Source organism: Sminthopsis crassicaudata, chromosome 1 (genome assembly GCF_048593235.1).
Source record: "Sminthopsis crassicaudata isolate SCR6 chromosome 1, ASM4859323v1, whole genome shotgun sequence".
Taxonomy (NCBI): Eukaryota; Metazoa; Chordata; class Mammalia; order Dasyuromorphia; family Dasyuridae; genus Sminthopsis; species Sminthopsis crassicaudata.
Window position 1 is genome coordinate 32,264,746 of NC_133617.1, and position 13,729 is coordinate 32,278,474.

The window sequence follows — 13,729 nt, forward strand, 5'->3', positions numbered from 1 at the left end:
AAAATATGTCCCACTGTGTGGAGTAAATAAAAAAAAAAAACTTTTTTAAAATAAATAAATAAATAGAGATCATCTATTTATATGTGGAAGCAGGGAATGCTGGGAAATGTTTAACATCTGACTCTTAGGAGGCAAGAGGGATTTTGTACACTTGATACACTTGCAAGTTTAATCTGCCTTGTGACACTTTCTCCCTTTTGCTTTCTCAGATCTAAACAAAAAGTCCTTATTTGTAGCCTTTCCTGATTTCTGAGCCTTCTGGAATCATTTGTAACTGTTTTCAAGAGCTTCAGCACAGCCCTGACTATGAGAAAGGGACCTCAGAGGCTACCCAGTTGAAGGCCCGTGCTTTTTGTACTGCCTTTAGAAACTCTGCAGGGCATGTATACATAGATTGTATTTAATTTATACTTTAACATATTTAACGTGTATTGGTCAACCTGCCATCTGGGGGGAGAGGAGGAAGGAGAGGAAAAATTAGAACAAAAGGTTTGGCAATTGTCAATGTTGTAAAATTACCCATACATATATCAAAAGCTATTAATAAAAAAAAAAATTAAAAAAAAAAAAAAAACTCTTCAAGTCTGGGCCTTGATTACTCTCCAGAACAAAGGTAGCTCTCCGAATTCTCGAGATCTCCTTGAGGAGCTGGGGAATTCTTTCTGATGCAATGGGCTGAAGCTTGGAGAAATCCATCACTCTTCACAATTAGCCTCTCTCTTTCCTTGATGGAGCAATTAGCCTCCTGGGATAATTCACTAAATTAATATTCCCTTGGACAAAGAGACATTTACTGAGAAGATGTAGCAAGAACAGCCATACAAGACATCCCACAAGCTCTAGCACTGCCCTCCTGTATTACCTCAGGCTCTGGGGAGAGTGGGCTCAGACTTAAAGCAATGGCAACTAAGTTCACTTCTAAGTGCTTCATTGTTAAAGGCCTAGTAAGGGCCTTTGGCTTCTTTCTGTCTGTTGCTAAACTAGGTCTGTACAGGGTATTTACTCCTCCACGGACCCCCCCTGTCAGCAAACTCTGGACCCTTGGTGCTGTCCCCTCCCCCCTTTTATAAGTTCCCAAGGTTCTATCTCCAATGCTTTTTTCACCTAAGTCAGGAAAAGCAGATAATGCAACTGTGGGGCTATGTTATCTTCTATGAGATAAGTATCTCTCCCTACCTGGAGGCTTGTAGCAATTATTGCTTCCTTGTTCAAATGTAGCCCCAGAGGAGAGAGACTGAGCTGCTTCCCTGTAAGAGGCTCATAAGCATAATCAGTTTGAGTTTAGCAGCCAAACAAGGCATGTAGGGACTCCCACCACTCGTGGCCAAAGTAGCCAAGTTCTCCCCAAAACAAGCCTTCAGATCCCCCCCTTCAAATGCAGGCGTGGAAGTCCAAAGACCAAGAAGGTCAAATGACTTGTACCCAATCAATCAGCCAACTTTTATTAAGTGCCTACTATGTTCTAGTTAAGTGCTGAGGGTACAAAAAAGGGGCAAAAGATAGCCCTTAAAGGGTTTACAATAAGGGGAGACAATGGCTACATAAAAGGGGATGATTATGGCATCTAATAGAATAGCAAAGCATCCATTAAGTGCTTAGTCTGTAGAAAGCATTGGCAAGCCATGATAACATAAACACAAAATCAAGATAGTCCCTGTTCTTTTATTCTTTTCTTTTCTTTTTTTTTTTTTTTTTTTGAAATTGAGGCACACATAGGTAAAGTGATTTTATGTGATTTCACCCATTCCTGTACCCTGTTGTGGCCCAATGGGCCCGCTACAGTAAATGGAATACTTCTCTCCCTGCCTTTGCACAGCCTTCCAAATAGAATGCTTTCCCTTCTCATGTCCACTTTTTTTTTTTTTTTTTTTTTTGGTTGATGCAGTTGGGGTTAAGTGACTTGCTCAGGGTCACACAACTCAGAAGTATTAAGCATCTGAGGTCAAATTTATTTTATTTATTTATTTTTTTAAAAAAATTAACTTTCTTTTATTGTTTCTTGATGTCTTATTAGCCTCCACTATCCCAAATCTAATTCTTTTTTTTTTTAATTATATATATATATATTTTATAATATTATCCCTTGTATTCATTTTTCCAAATTACCCCCCCTCCCTCTATTCCCTCCCCCCGACGACAGGCAATACCATACATTTTACATGTGTTACAATATAGTCTAGGTACAATACATGTGTGCGAATATCATTTTCTTGTTGCACAATAAACATTAGAATCCGAAGGTACATGCAACCTGGGCAGACAGATATTAGTGCTAACAATTTTCATTCCCCTCCCAGTGTTTCTTCTCTGGGTGCAGCTACCCCTGTCCATCATTGATCAACTGGAAGTGAGTTGAATCTTCTTTATGTTGAAGATTTCCACTTCCATCAGAATACATCCCCATACAGTATTGTTGTTGAAGTGTACAGTGATCTTCTGGTTCTGCTCATTTCACTCAGCATCAGTTGATTTAAGTCTCTCCAGGCCTCTCTATATTCCTCCTGCTGGTCATTTCTTACCGAGCAATAATATTCCATAACCTTCATATACCACAATTTACCCAACCATTCTCCAACTGATGGACATCCATTCATCTTCCAGTTTCTAGCTACAACAAAAAGAGCTGCCACAAACATTTTGGCACATATATGTCTTTTTCCGCTCTTTAGTATTTCTTTGGGATATAATCCCAGTAGTAGCGCTGCTGGGTCAAAGGGTATGCACAGTTTGATAACTTTTTGGGCATAATTCCAGATTGCTGAGGTCAAATTTAAACTCAGCTCCTCCTGACTTCCAGGCTGGTTCTCCACCCACTGCATCAATTAGCTGCCAGTGATAGTTTCTGTTCTTAATGAACTCCCATTATAAATGGGGGAGGTTGATGTATTGGTTGATTTTTTTAACAGACCCTTTTAAATCTTTATTAACTAGCATTTTCACTCTTTTTGTTGTGGTTTGCTTGCATTTTATTTTCTTTCTAATTTTTTTCCATTTTGATCTGATTTTTCTTGTGCAGCAAGATAACTGTATAAATATGTATGCATATATTGGATTTAACATATATGTCTAGTCCACATTGGACTACTTGCCAGCCAGGGGAGGCAGTGGGGGAAGGAGGGAGAAATTGGAGCATGAGGTTTTACAAAGGTTAATGTTGAAAAATTATCCATGCATGTGTTTTGCAAATAAAAAGCTTTAATTAAAATTTTTTTAAAAAGTAAATGGGTGGGAAGAAGGATATATTCAAAAATAAAGTTGATATAAAAATAAAAGATGTCTACAATTGAACAGGGGAGATCACATGTATATGAAGTAAGCAATTAGAGGATAAATAGGAAATAATTAACCAAGGAAAGGCCCTAGAAATTAGGGGGGTTGGAGAAGTCTTCCTGTAAATCATGGGGTTTTAGCTGGGACTTATAGGAAGCCAGGAAGATCAGTATTGGGAGTGGAAGAAGGAGAGTTTTCCCAGCATGGGGGACAGCCAGAGAGATGGAGCATCTTGTTTGTCACAGTCAGCACCAGAAGGAGGTGGCAGGGGGTGGAATTTGAAGCTAGCTATTCTTATTCTAAATTCAGTGCTCTTTCCATGATCCCACCAAGAAAACAATATACACAAAGACTTCAATAATGTAAGATTTCCTGGCCAAAATTTGTGATTTCATTCATTTAGAGGAAGCCATACATTGACTCCTAAGAAGTTGCTGGGGCACCAAGAGGGTCAGTGGCCATACAGGATCAGAGATTTAGAACTGAAAAGGATCCCAGAGGCTCTGAAGGATGAGCTGCCCATTTTACAAATGAAGAACCAAAGGTTCAGTTAAATTGGAATTACACAGCTAGGTTCAAATTCCACACTCTGCCACCTCTCTCTGGTGCTCTCCTTCCTCCAGTCCAAATATTGATCTCCCTGGTTTCTTTTAAATCCCAACTGATGCAAAGTGAAATGAGCAGAACCGGGAGGACATTGTACACAGGAACAGCAATATTATTCAACCGTAAATTATGGTTGACTTAGCTCTTCTCAGCAATGCAACGAACCAAGACAATTCCAAAAGATTCATGATAGCAAATGCTATCCATATCCAGCGAAAGAACTATGGGGTATGAAGATAAATCAAAGAAGACTCTTCATTTTCTTTATTTTTTTTGTAGATTTCTTTTTTCATAATATGATTTATATGGAAATATATTCTGTATGATTGCACATATGAAACTGTGTGGGAAGGGTTGGATGCAGAACCCCCTTCCCAATGCAATTAACTAATCGGAGACATCATCAGGTACAAAGAGAAAACATTTATTTAATCCCTGCAGGGAGAGGCCCAGACACACAACTGGGAGCTATCCCAACTCCCGCCAAGTGCTCCTGGAACCTGACCAGCTTCCGGCTTGTCCAGGGTTTAAAAGCAAAAGACTGAAGCCTTCTCATTAGATAGACTAACAGGATGTAACCATCCTTGACCAATGTTCACTAATGCTGGCTGTCACTTCCTGCAACTTCCTACATCTCCAGGTTCAAAGTTCATTCCTCCAGAGAGCAAGGTCTCATTCTGGGATCATGTGACTTTTCTCCAATACTAAGAAATACTTCATCCAATCAGTCCCATTCATAACTTATAGCAAATTGCTTACTATCTTATGGAGAAAGCAGGGGTAAAAGGGGAAAAGAAATTTTGGAATTCAAAACTTTCTTTAAAAACATTAATCATAAGAAAAAAAGTTTTTACCTTTTTTATATGGAAGAGTTAAATAGATGAGGGTGAGGGTGAATTAGAAATGATTATGGTGGTGTTGGTTTTTTTTTTTTTAAGACAATAGCCCATCTCTTAAAATAAGGGTTTTGAACCTTTTTTATTATATAAAAACAAAGACACTTTCTCAGAAATATAGTTTTAAGTAAATAAAACAAATTTTAAAAATCAATATTAAGTAAATAAAAATAAAATAAAATATAGGATTGCAAAAAAAATCAATTGAAATACAATTTTATATATATGTGTGTGTGTGTGTGTATGTTTAGAGACCTCAAGCTTAGAACTTCTTCCTTAAATTTCAATAGACTTGGAGTGGAAAGAGTTATCCCTTTCCAGAGAGAAGACTATGGATCCCAGCATAGTATTTTTACCTTTTTTGTTGTTCTTCCTGTTGTTGTTTGTTTGCTTGCTTGTTTTCTTTCTTTCTCATTTTTCCCTCTTTTGATTCAATTTTTCCTACACAGCATGATAAAAGTGGAAGTAGGTTTAAAAGAAAAAAAACTGCCTTAAAATCTTATGAGAGAAGTAAAGTACCCACACTGAAGTCATTTGCCTTTCACCAGAAGTAATCTCTTAAATCCCCTTTACTGCCTAGCAGTTTATATCACAATTCTTCAGGTATATGTTTTAGGATTGCTTGTTATTCCTCTATGTAACCCAAAGGACCACAAACGAATACAAGAAAAGAAGAAAGAGGGATGTTTCCATCTCATTTCCTGGTACAAAGATTTCCCAGATTAATTCATTGACCAGAAAGCTTTTTTATGTTGTAGTTTACAAACCCAGAGTCAGGAGGGGAAAGAAAACTGATCTTGGATTGCACATTCTACTTGTCATCTGAACAAAGGGCCCCTGTAGCAAGACTTCTTAACCTGTAGTTCATGAATTTGTTTTAAAAATATATTTTAATTACTATATTTATATGCAATAGGTTTCCTTTATAGTCCTGTGTATTTTATTTTATGAACTTTTTCCTTTGATTTTTTTTTTTTTGCAATCTTTTAACATTTTTATTTAAAGTTCTAAATTCAATCCCTCCCCTCTCTTCTTCTTGAGTTGGTAACAATCAAATATAAGTAATATATATGTGATTATGCAAAAAACATTTCCAATAGATCATTTTGTAAAGAAGACTCAAATAAAAGAAAAGGAAGTGAAAAATACCATGTTTTAGTCTAGTCAATCAATATTTATTCTTTCTCTGGATGTGGTTAATGTGCTTCACTAGTTCTTTGGAATTGTCTTGGATCGCTATAATACTAAGAATAGCTAAGTCATTCACAATTCTTCATCGAACAATATTGCTCTTATTATTATACGATATTCTCCTGATTCTGCTTGCTTTACTATATCAGTTTATGTGAGTCTTTCCAGATTTTTCTGAAATCATCCTACTTGTCATTTCTTATGCTACAATAATATTCCATTACAATCATATACCATAGCTTATTTGGTCATTCCCCAATTGCTGGGCATATGTTTGATTTCCAATGCTTAGCCACCACAAAAAGAACTGCTATAACTTGCATGATCTGATGTTAAGTTAGTAGAATGAAGAGAACATTGTACACAGCAACAAGACTAAGTGATAATCAATTGTGATGGACTTGGCTCTTTTCAGCAATAAGGAGATTCAGTCCAATTCCACTAGACTTGTGATGAAAAGAGTCATCTGCATCCAGAAAGAGGACTATGAGGACTGAATGTGGATCACATAGTTTCACCTTTTTTTGTTGTTTTTTGCTTGTTTGTTTTTCTTTCTCACTTTTTTCCCATTTTGATCTGATTTTTTTTTTTTGTGCAACATGATAAATGTGGAAATATATTTAGAATAATTGTACATGTTTAACCTATATTGGATTGCTTGCTGTCTGAAGAGGGGGGAGAAGAGAGGGATTTTGCAAGATTTTGCACGGGGTGAATGTTGAAAATTATGTTTGCATGTATTTTGAATATGAAAAGCAATTATTAAAAAAAAGAAAAAGACTTTTAAAAAAGAGCTGCTTCCAGGACAAACTGAGTTCAAATCTGGTTTCAGACACTTTACACTTTCCTGGCTGTGTGACCCTGGGCAAGTCACTTAGCCCCAATTGCCTCAGAAAAAAAGAAAAAAAAGAGAGAGCTGCTATAAATATTTTTGTACAAATAGGTTCTTTTTCTTTTTCTTTATTTTTTGGATGACTTTCAGATATAGATCAAAGAATGGTATTGCTGAATCAAAGGGTATACACAAGTTTTATAGCCCTTTGAGCACAGTTTCTTTCTTTCTTTCTTTCTTTTTTCTGGGACTGAGCTTAAGTGATTTGCCCAGGGTCACACAGCTAGAAAGTGTTAAGTGTCTGAGATCAGATTTGAACTCTGGTCCTCCCGAATTCAGGGCTGGTGCTCTATCCACTTCACCACCCAGCTGCCCTGAGCATAGTTTCTAATTGCTGTCCAGAGTAGTTGATCACTACTATACAACTCCACCAAAAGTATCCCCACATCCCCTCCTGCATTTTCCTTTTTTGTCATATTAGCTATCAGATAGATATGAGGTGGTACCTCACAGTTGTTTGAATTTGTATTTCTCTGATCAATAGTGATTTAGAATATTTTTTATGTGACTTCTGATTTCTTTATTTGAAAACTACCCATTCATACCCTTTGATGAATTAATATTTGGGGAATGACTTGTATTTTTATAAATTTGACTCCAGTTCTCTATATATTTGAGAAATGAGAGCTTTAACAGAAACACTGGCTGTAAAAATTGTCCATTATTAAGTGTAATTTTCATTGCATTATGATCTGAAAAGGATGTTTGCTATTTCTGTCCTAATATATATCAATTTTTGTGTAGATGCTATATACTGCTTTAAAAAGTCATATTCTTTCTCATTAATTTTTCTTCAGAGATCTATCATATCTAACTTTTTTTTCTTTTTTTTTTGCTGAGGCAATTGGGGCTAAGTGACTTTCGGCACACAGCTAGGAAATGTTGAGTATCTGCGGCCACATTTGAACTCAGGTCCTCCTGACTTCAGGGCTGCTCCACTGCATCACCTAGCTGCCCCACAGCTATTATCTTGACATAGAAATATAAACAAGTTAACCTTTTTAAATTTCTTTTTTTTCTTTCTTCTTTCTTTCTTTCTTTCTTTCTTTCTTTCTTTCTTTCTTTCTTTCTTTCTTTCTTTCTTTCTTTCTTTCTTTCTTTCTTTGTTTTTCTTTCTTTCTTTGTTTCTTTGTTTCTTTCTTTTTTCTTTGTTTATTTGTTTGTTTGTTTCTTTCTTTCTTCCTTCCTTTCATTTATTTATTTATCTGCTTATCTATTTATCTATCTATTTATTTATTTATTTTTACCTTTTTATGTTCTGGTTCAGTTCTGGTTTTTTTTTTAATTAGAAATGCTTAAAAGAAACATATTTTGTTAAATTTCCATTTTTCCCTCTGAAAGATTATTTTCACTTTATCTTGGTAGATGAGTTTTGGTTGTAATCCTAACTCCTTTGCTTTCCAGTGTATCATATTCTAAGTGTTCTGGTTCTTTAATATGGAAACTGATAAATTCTGTGTAATCCTGATTGTAGCTCCATTATACTTTTGGCTTGCAATGATTTCTTCTCATTTTGTGAGCTTTGGAATTTGGCTATGATGTTCCTGGGAGTTTTCATTTTAGTTTCTTTCTCAAGCAGTAATTGGTAGATTCTTTCAGTTTCTGTTTTGCCTTCTGGTTCTAATATATCAAGGCAGTTTTCTTTGATTTCTTGAAATATATTGTCCAGGATTTTTTTTTTTTTTAAACAATGGCTTTCAGGTAGTAAAATAATTCTTATATTATCTCTCCTGGATCTATTTTATTTTCTTTTTACTTATTATAGCTTTTTATTTACAAAACATATGCATGGATAATTTTTCAACATTGACCCTTGCAAAGCCATTCATTCCAAATTATCTCCTCCTTCCCCCCACCCCCTCTCCTAGATGGCAGGTAGTCCAATACATGTTAAATATATTAAGATATATGTTAAATACAATATATGTATACATTTTTATACAGTTATCTTGTTGCACCAGAAAAATGGGATCAAAAAAGAAAAAAAAGAAAAAACCGAGAAAGAAAACAAAATTCAAGCAAAAACAATAGAAAGTGAGAATGCTATGTTGTGGTTCACACTCTCTCTGGGTGAAGATGGTTCTCTTCATCATTGAACAAATGGAATTAGTCTTAATTATCTCATTGTTGAAAAGAGCTGCATCCATCAGAATTGATCATCGAATAGTATTGTTACCTTGTATAATGCTCTCCTGGTTCTGCTCATTTCACTTAGCATCATTCATGTAAGTCACCCCAGGCCTCTGAAATCATCCTGTTGGTCATTTCTTATAGAACAATAAATAATATCTGGATCTATTTTTTAGGTCATTTCATTTTTCAATGAGAAACTTCACATTTACTTCTATTTAAATTTTGTTTATATTTTGTTTTATCATATGTTAGTATCTTATAAAGTCAATAATTTCTACTTTTTTAGTTCTAATTTTTAAAGGAATTATTTTCTTTAGTGAACTTTTGTACTTCCTTTTTCATTTGGCCAATTCCATTTTTTTTAGGGAGCTAGTTTCCTTGGTAAATTTTTGTATATCTTTTCTTTTTCTTTTGACTCTTTTTTCATAATTCTCTTGCATAATTCATATTTGTTTTCCCACTTTTTCTTCTATTTCTTTAATTTGCTTTTAAAATCTTATTTAAGCTTTTCCAGAAATTATTCTTGGGCCTGACATCAAATTACATTTTTCTTTGAGCCTTTGCATATAGTCATTTTGATAGCATTGAACTCTTCTAAGATTATGCCTTCATTCTCCCTATCACCATAGTAACTTTCTAAAATTAAGCTCTTTTTTGTTTGGTTGGTTTTCTCTTTTTTTCCCGCCTGGTTCTGCACTTTCCCAAGGATTTTGTGCTGGGGCTCTTGGTCTCACAGCTGGCTTTCATTTGACTTCAGGACTTAGCTGCTTATTTTTTCTGGAAGGTAGTTTTCCCTTTTGGCTTATACCAGGAGTAGGGTTTACTTGTTGGCCTTCACTGGCTGTGGGGTTTGATTGCTGCCCAGTTCTAGGAGTACAACCTTGCTGCTTGATTGCTGTGATAAAGGAGTCATTCTGGTGGCTGGTTCTGAAAGAGGGACCTTGTTGCTAGTCTGCCCCAGAGGGGGACTCTGATGCTGGAGTCTCCATATTGGCCATCCCAGGGGTGAACTTCACCCTGAGTCCTGGCTGGTGCTGGGAATGGGGGTCTCGAGAGTGGGGCTTTGTTGTTCACTTGCCTAGGGGGCTGCCGGTTTGCAGGAGATTAGAACCTTCACAGTTGATTGCCTTAGACATGGAGACTTGCTATGGGCCCCTACTGTGAGGCTGGCTGTTGCTGGGGCTTTTGGACCTCAAAACTTCCAACCCCAAAGAGACCAACTTTTGAATACTGGCCTGGTAAGCTGCTTCCCTGCTCCTTGTTCAGTTCTGAGGCAGTTTTCTAGTTATCTGGAGGGGGATTTTAGAGGATTTCAGAGGTTTCCTTCCTCCATTTGCCATCCTGACACTAGAAGTCTATTTTATGAATTTTAAAAGATAGTTCTGGGAAGAGGTTGGTGTTGTTATTTTTCAGTTATATCTGACTCTTTGTGATCCCATATGGAGTTTTCCTGACAAAGATACTGGAATGGTTTGCCATTTTTTTTTCTCCAACTCATTTTACAAATGAGGAAACTGAGGCAAACAAGGTTAAGTGATTTGCCCAAAGTCACATGGCTAGTGTCTGGTGCCAGATTCAAATTCAGGTCTTCTTGATTCCAGACCTGGTACTCTAACCACTATGTCTCACCACACTATTGAAGTGAGTGCTCTAAAGATGCACGTAGTGATTTCAACTTGCATGAGTAAAGGAAATTTCATGGCAGAAGTTGTCCTTACATCAGTGAAATCACTGATCCAGTTAAAAAAAAGTTCCCCATCACTAAAACATACATAAACAGTACATTACATAATTTATATATTATATAATTACATAATTTAGAAGAGACCTTGGAAACTATGCAATCTAGGTCCGTCATTTCATTTTATTATGAGCCTAACAAACAAAAGTATTTCAACAGTCAGTAAATCTCTTTTATTCAGTTATTTTTAAGTGTCCATTAACTTTAACACTATTGTACCAAAACTGCCTAACTTGACCATGACCCCTTTAGTTCTTCCTCCTATCCTCTTCTGGTACCTCTTCTTAAGGTTCTCTTTTTCTCCTTCTTCCTTTTTTCTTTTTCTTTTTTCTTTTTTTTTCTTTCAACAAAAAAAGTAGACAAAAGGTATTATTAAACAATTATTATCTGCCAAGTAGGGTAAAGGGAACACATGATTTCAGATACCCATTCATTTCCACTCACAACTCTCCCTTAACAAAATAGAAGCTCTTTAATAAATAAGAGCGGTCAAGCAAAACATATTGATAATTCAGCTGGGTCTGAAAATGTATATCTCATTCTGCACTTTTAATCTGCCATCTCTCTACCAAGACATATTTCATCATTGATTTTAGGAAGTTTTGTTTAGTCATTGTATTGATCTGAGTTGAGACTCTGAAAAGTGAGATTCCTTTACCTTCTATTGGTCATTATATAAATTGTTCTCCTGGTACTACTTATTTTGCTCTATATCAAATCCTACAAGTCTTTTAAGGTGTCTCTAAATCTGTCCCTTTTGTCAGTTCCAACATTATGATAATATTTCATTGCATTAGTAAACAGGTTTATTCAATGGAAATATGTTTAGAAAAATTGCATATGTTTAACCTATAGTGGATTGCTTGAGGTCTAGGAGCCAGGGAAGGGAGAACATTTTGGAACACAGAATTTTGCAAAATGAATGTTAAACCGCTATCTTTGCAAATAATAATAATAATTATTATTATTATAATGATTTTAAAAAGCTATTTTTGTATGTATTCAATAAAAAACTAATTTTAAAAACAATTTATTCAGTCAGTACCCCAACTGATGGATATTAATTTTCTTTCCAGTTCTTTGCTATAACAGAAAGTACAACTATAAAAATTTTGTACATATGGGGACTTTCTTCCATCTTTGATCTCTTTTGGATAAATACTTAGAAATGATAATGATAGGTCAAAGAAAATGCTTCATTTAGTGACTTTTTGAGTATAGTTCCAGATTGTTTTCTAAAATGGTTGTACCAATTCACAGCTCCTCCAAAAGGAGCATATTAGCGTGCCTATTTTCCCACACCCCCTTCAATAATTGTCATTTTCCTTTATTTGTCCTGTTTGGTAATCTTATGGGTATCAAGTGGAACCTCAGGGTTGTTTTAATTTTCTTTTCTGAAATAATGGTTTTTCATGATTTCTCTTATTTTAAAAAATATTTTATTCTCCCCAGTTGCATGTAAAACAATTTATTTTATTTATTTTTTTTTTTCCTGAGGCTGGGGTTAAGTGACTTGCCCAGGGTCACACAGCTAGGAAGTGTTAAGTGTCTGAGACCAGATTTGAACTCGGGTCCTCCTGAATTCAGGGCTGGTGCTCTATCCACTGCGCCACCTAGCTGCCCCAAAACAATTTATTTTTTATTATTTTTAAAAATAATTTTATAATTATAATTTTTTGACAGTATATATGCATGAGTAATTTTTAAAATAACATATCCCTTGTATTCATTTTTCCAAATTTTCCCCTCCCTCCCTCTACTCCCTCCCCTAGATGACAGGCAATCCCATACATTTTACATGTGTTACAGTATAACCTAGATACAATATATGTGTGTAAATCCAATTTTCTTGTTGCACGTTAAGTATTGGATTCCGAAGGTATAAGTAACCTGGGTAGATAGACAATAGTGCTAATATTTTACATTCAATTCCCAGTGTTCCTTCTCTGGGTGTAGTTGTTTCTGTCCATCATTGATCAGCTGGAAGTGAGTGGGATCTTCTTTATGTTGAAGATTTCCACTTCCATCAGAATATATCCTCATACAGTATTGTTGTTGAAGTGTACAGTGATCTTCTGGTTCTGCTCGTTTCACTCAGCATCAGCTCATGTAAGTCTCTCCAAGCCTCTCTGTATTCCTCCTGCTGGTCATTCCTTACAGAGCAATAATATTCCATAACATTCATATACCATAGTTTACCCAACCATTCTCCAATTGATGGACATCCATTCATTTTCCAGTTTCTAGCCACTACAAAAAGAGCTGCCACAAACATTTTGGCACACACAGGTCCCTTTCCCCTCTTTAGTATTTCTTTGGGATATAAGCCCAGTAGTAGCAATGCTGGGTCAAAGGGTATGCACAGTTTGATAACTTTTTGGGTATAGTTCCAAATCGATCTCTAGAATGGCCAGATTCTTTCACAACTCCACCAAAGATGTATTAGTGTCCCAGTTTTCCCACATCCCCTTCAACATTCATTATTATTTGTTCCTGTCATCTTAGTCAATCTGACCGGTGTGTAGTGATTTGTCTTAATTTGCATTTCTCTGATCAGTAGTGATTTGGAACACTCTTTCATATGAGTGGATATAGTTTCAATTTCATCCTCTGAGAATTGTCTGTTCATATCCTTTGACCATTTATTAATTCAAGAATGGTTTGATTTCTTATAAATTAGGATCAATTCTCTATATATTTTGGAAATGAGACTTTTATCAGAACTTTTAATTATAAAAATATTTTCCAATTTGTTACTTCCCTTCTAATCTTGTTTGCATTAGTATTATTTGTACAGAAACTTTTTAGTTTGATGTAATCAAAATCTTCTATTTTGTGATCAATAATGATCTCTAGTTCTCCTCTGGTCATAAATTCCTTACTCCTCCACAGGTCTCAGAGGTAGATTATCCTCGTTCCTCTAATCTATTTATGATCTCATTCTTTATGCCTAAATCATGGACCCATTTTGATCTTATCTTGGTATATGGTGTTAAGTGT